This window comes from Cnephaeus nilssonii (genome assembly GCF_951640355.1).
Source record: "Cnephaeus nilssonii genome assembly, chromosome: 21".
NCBI classification, from domain to species: domain Eukaryota; kingdom Metazoa; phylum Chordata; class Mammalia; order Chiroptera; family Vespertilionidae; genus Cnephaeus; species Cnephaeus nilssonii.
Genome location: NC_137092.1, coordinates 24,649,705 through 24,655,704, shown reverse-complemented (window position 1 = coordinate 24,655,704; position 6,000 = coordinate 24,649,705).

The following is a 6,000-nucleotide window of genomic DNA, read 5'->3' as shown; positions in this document are numbered from 1 at the left end:
TGGTCTCCCTCACCCACCTGCTGGCTGGTTCAGTTAAACTCAACTGAATTTATTGATCATCTTCCTGGTGCCAGGTACTGTGCTAGATGTTGGAGATGGGGAGCTGAAAAATATATTTTTTTACTTATGCAATGTATGAAGTACCTCAGCCTGCTTCCCCATCTTCTCCCCTACAAACCCACCCACATTTACACACATCCTTCCTTCCTTCTCAGATGTGTCTGCTCAAGGCGAATCCTTCCTCCTGTGGCCTTGAACCCATCCTTTCCCACTTACTGCGCTTTTTCAACTCTTTCCTCTGTCATTTTTCTCTTCTGCCATGTTATTCGATACTTACAAATAAAAAGAAATTTCATTTTTAAAAAGTTCACGTGGGCACCCTCCTTTTGTCAGCAAAGTTACCTGAAAGAATCTCTGACTCCCCTCTTTCCATCCCCTCCTCAGTCCTTCACCATTTGGCTTCCATCCCTCCCACACCCCTGAAGCAGCGACCTTGATGAATCAGGAGATCCGGCCGAGGGTGTGTGAAGGATTGTGTGTGGTGCATGAGCCCTGGCTTTCTCTCCACTCTGGCTTCCTGCCCATCAGCTGCCTTTGCAGAAGCCAGCTGGCCACTGGGAAGCTAATTTGTAAAAGCGGAGTTCACTGTTTAAGGCTGAGGTTACAATAGGAACGGGGAGGTTGCTCAGGTAAGAGAACAGGTCGTCATTTGTCTCTTCATCCAAGGTTGCCTTGTGGCCCTGGAATCTGGGTGGGGAGATGGGCAGCTCATCGGTGGGAAGAAAGGATGTCACTGGACTCTGCCCCAGGGGCTCTGGGCGTGAGTCCTGGCTCTGCCTTTATGAAATGTGACCTTCGGCAAAGTCTTTAAAGTTTAGTTTCTGTAGGTGATAGCTAAGAGTCATCCCTCTCTAATCCTCTATGAATATTAGCAGCTGCTCCCTTGCAGTCAAATAATAGGTTATTCATGGGGAAAACAACTTACAATGGAAATCAATTCCCATTCAAGTTGCCCCCTTCTTCTACATTTCAGTGTCCTTGCACTAATACTTTACATGTTGTATACTCATTTTACTGAAGCACATATTGTCACTGGTTACACTATTTTAAAATAATTTATGCACAATTTTAAATATACACAAGTCAAAAGACTAGAACAGTGAGCTCCTATGTACTACCGCCCACTTCAGCATCCCTCACTCCCACCCTAGAGGAAGCAAGTCCCAAATACCATATCATTTCTATTGTAAATGTTTCAGAGTGTATATCGAAATAATAAGGTTGCTTAAGAAAAAAATAACCTTACTATCGATATCACACTAATATTGATGTCTAATCAGTGCTGGAATTTCCCCAATTGTCTCATAATATTTTTATGATTTTAAATTTGAATCAGGATCCAAAATAAATTCCATGAACTGCATTTGGTTGATGTATATATGAAACAGTGATGACCCTTGTCTGAGAGGCAATCCTGTAATCCTAAAATATCCACCCATTTTATGTCATTTCCCCCAGTGTTGGCATACCGTTTAATTTTAGGATCCCTAAGGAACAATTGCAGTTTAGACACCAAAGCCTCCTAAATTTAATTTAAAAATCCTTCTAGACACACTTAGAAGAAGTATAAAGACAGTGAATAAAGAAGAGACTGGAGAGAAAAGGTTGCATTGAGTATAAGGAGACAAATGAGGGCACAAGAGGAACAAGAGAAAATGAAAAAGGTATCAGAGACTATGAAACCCTCCTATCCACCAAGAAGCTTAAAAAGCCTTACAAATATGTTTTACACAGTTTTGTATCACCTCAGTGAGCAGGCAACAAAGCTGAACCTTGAAATAATAACATTCTATTTATTTGGCACATTTCCCCAAATAGCATATCAAGTAGTTGAGCAGACATCCTCCCAGCAATCCTCTAGGTAAAGTAGGGAAATAGTAGGGATTCTGAGTCCCATTTTACAGATGATGAAACAGTCAATAAAGCTAATAATAGTGGCTCCCACTACAGTCATTTGCCCTTAGTCAAGCAGTGTGCCAACACTCGAGTACATGAATGATATCACTTAATCCTTATTACAAGCCAAAGACATTGGTGCTGCGATATCCATTTTGCTCATGATGAAAATGACACTCAGAGAGGGAGAGAGTCACTTGCCTACATTTACAGCTCTGGAAACTCAAGGCTGTTTAACCCACTGTCTTTCCCCCCACCCCCTCAGGTCAGGCTACTCACCACTAAATCAACCATCTTTCTTTTGCATTTTCTTGCTTACTGGCAAAATTCCATTTAAAGGGAAGCTCAGGGCATCATCAGTTATAATAATAGTGCACAGTGTACTAGAATTTGCCAAGCATTTTTCTTCCCACTGCCTTTCTCATTTCTTTCTTGTAACCACCTTGAAAAATAGACAGGGCAGGGGGTGTGCATTTAGGTTTTACAAAGCAGGAAATTGACATTCAAAGCGCTTGGTTATGCTAGTTAGTGATCACACAGCTAGTCAGGGTCGTCAGGGTCATGGAGCTGGTTAACGGCAGAGTTAGGCCCAGGGGCCCTTTCTTCTGATTCCAGATCCTGTGCTTCTTGGGTTCTCTTTGCAAACCTCCTGAGCCCACACCTTGAGCTGCTGACTTCTTTTCGTGTCCCCTCTGATGTTCCTGTGAGAAGTCGAGCAGGCTTATTACCAATTAAATATCTGGATGCCTGAACTGATGAACAGGAAATGAGGCTGCTAATGCTCAGAGGAATGAAATTGAGATGCTTTTTTTTTTTTTTTAGTAGAATTTTGGGCCAAGTGGCCTCTTTCTGTCCTTCCCTTCCCTGTGTCCTTCCAGTCTCCATGGAAACCCCAAATCAATGCGGCATATGTTGATTCATGTTTCTACTGTTACTAGGAAGCTACAAAGTGGAAATGGCTCTTAAAAGATTTGCGGAGAGCTTTAGCATGCTGACCAGAATTCAGGTCTAGTAGCCGAATGACTGTTTTACCAAAAGCTCTTAATGTGGCACTCTCCTAGGTGGCGTGTGGATTAAATAAACACCCCGGGGCATTTGGGAAGAAATCTCCTTCTCCACTATCGTGGCTTTTAAAAATATTACATTGCAGCCTTTAATTCCCTTCATCTTCAATGTAATTACATTTTTTGTGTGATGATGCCAGGCACTCCTTTTGCTCTTGACTAATTCCACCCTCCTTGGCGGGGCTGTTGGGAATGATGGTCTGCCAGCGCCGAGCTGCTGCCCTTGAGTGTCATTAGCACTAGGCTGACTTCGGTCTTGACCTGGAGACTGCGGAAGTCTAACGTGTTTCTGCTAAAGGAACTCTTTGTCATTTTTCAGATTTTTCATGAATCCAAAGCCGAACCCAGCTGGCATCTCTTAAATACCTGCTCCGTACGAGGCAGTGGGAATTGATAGCGAGGGGCGTAGTCCTGGAATCTGTCTCTGCGGAGCATGTAGTCATTTGGGAGGGTCAGGAGACCTAAGTCACAAGGATGAACTTCAGGCCGTGCTGCGGGCTGTCAGGGAATCACAGCAGCGCAGTGGCGTCAGGATGGAAAGGTTCCTTCTGATGGAGGAAGTTCTGGAAAAGCTTTGGAAAGGAGAATTTTTAGCTTGGAGGTGCTGGGTTTGGAGGAGGAGCTGGGAGTTACAAGGCAGATCCAGGGTGGGGACAGAGGGAGCAGCTGAGGAATTGGGCATGTGTGTGTGTGTGCGCGCGCGCATGCGCATGTGTGCACAAGCATGCACAATGACATTGGATGGATAAATGAGGCAATGTGATTGGACTGTCAGACAGGACAAGAAGCTGCAATGGAGCCCATCAGATTGTGTGGATGACCTGCTTTATGGTATCTGTTCAGTGGGGTACCTCGTGGTCGTGTATGTGCCCGAAGGCTTGTGGGGGCTGATGAAACAGGCAGGAAAGTCAGTTACTTAGGAGGGTGGAAGGCCATGCACGTGCTGTGTGCCAAATAACCTCTGACATGACAGTGTCCATGGATGGGAGGGGATGAAGTTGAGAAATAGTTCACAGATGTAATGACAAGGTTTCAAAACCAATTCAGCAAAGGGATATGGAGGAAACGAAGCCAATACCTGTGCTTGTTACCCTGAGGGGCTAGGATGGAGTGACGCCATGAACACACAGAGGGAGCCTGCAGGAATGGAGGGTTAGGAGGGAAAGGTGTTCACTTCAGAGGCAGGGGTGCCTGCGGAGTCTGAGAGGAGAGGGCTGTCCAGCAGACCTCTGGGAAGCTGGTCTGGAGCTCAAGAGAGGCAGGATCAAAACCCTGATCCTGGAGAGAAGCAGTGGTCGGCGCCTGCAAGGGGTGGTTTCCCAGGAAGGCAAGTGTAGACTGGGAAGAGCAGAGAGAGTCCGGGCGGCCTGAGAAGCCAGAGCAGGGCTTGTAATGGCTGTTTTCCTGGGGAAAACCATGCGGATCAGCAACCAGGAAAGGATCTGGAGCTCTGGCTTCCTGAGTAGGGGCTCCAAGCCCGTGATGCAGAGTCCAAGTAGGTGAATGCCTTTCTCACTAGCACTCCAACCTGCCTGCCTTTTCTGTTTCTCTCCTTCAGGAGGGGAGACCGTGCCAGAATGCTTACCCCTCAGTGCAGCTTAATTCCCTCTCTGGAATTCTCTATGCACCTGGCTCTGTAGGAAGGACGATTAAGAGTCCTCCCCTGAAAGGGGGCCGTACTTGGTCTGTGTTTCTCAAACTAGGGTGCAGAGTGGTTACTCCTTGGGGTTTAGGAGTGTTTTGATTTAAAAAAAGAGTTTGGCCCAGGCGGTGTGGCTTGGTAGTGGAGTGTTGACCTGTGAACCAGGAGGTCACAGTTCGATTCCTGGTCAGGGCACATGCCGGGTTGCCTGCTCGATCCCTGGTGTGGGGAGTGCAGGAGGCAGCCGATCAATGATTCTCTCTCATCATTGATGTTTCTCTCTCTCTCTCTCTCTTTCTTCTCTGAAATCAATAAAAATATTTGGCGGGGAGCGGGGGAAGAGTTTGGACTAGTTTCAGTTTTCTCTTTTTACTCACGGCCGCTGCATGTCCACACACTACTGAACTTCTGCTCTTTATATTCCTGTTCTCTTTTACACTTTTATTAATTAACTTTATTAATTATTGTGTCTTTCTTTAAACATTTGGCCTGGCTTATTGACTTCCTGTGACTATATTATTGCTCTAAGACTAATTGAAGATTCTGGTGCCTGGTTAAGGTTGGTCAGCCTCTACTCGAGACTTGAGCCCACCTGCAGCCCTGACTATCTCCTTGGTGCCTTTCAATCCGGATGCCAGCCTGAGACCTGAAAGAGGCCTTTATCCCACCAGTTTAGACTTCTCATAGAGGAGAAGTCCCCTCATGTCACTACCTTTGTGTTAAAGCGGGGGCCAGAGCTGAGGCTGGGAGCACGAAGTGGGGTATTGGACACCAGCTCTGCCACTGATACATGGCTTGCCTCTGTTTTTCCATCTGTAATGTGGGGATGATAAAGATGCCATTGGCCTTGTAAGTTTGTTGTGAGAGTTAAATAAGATAACACGAGCACAAATGTTTGGTACAGTGACTAACACGTAAGTGTTCATTAAACATTAGGTATGTGCGTGGAACCCGTGCATGGGTCCCCCTTATGCTATACACTTATCTAGGATTAGGGAAGTGCCGATCAGTGGGCTTTTAATCACCAGTTCTGTGTACCTCTTTCTTACGGTACGCTACCAGGAGTGAAGGGATTCTCTTTATACTTAAATTCTGAATCCCAGCTAGCATCAGGGTCCAGGGCAGGGGCCGTGAGGGATGGAAAACGTTTCCCTTGCATCTCACTTTATAACACCAAGTTCCCTTTACCTCACAGAGGGGCACTGTGGACATTTTCAGACAGAGACAATGAGTCACTGTGGAGGCAGCATCAGAATTTTGATTTCCTTTTATCATTTCACTGCGAGAAGGCAGGTTATGCACCAACAGATCTGCCGGGAAAGACTGGGTCCCAGCGTG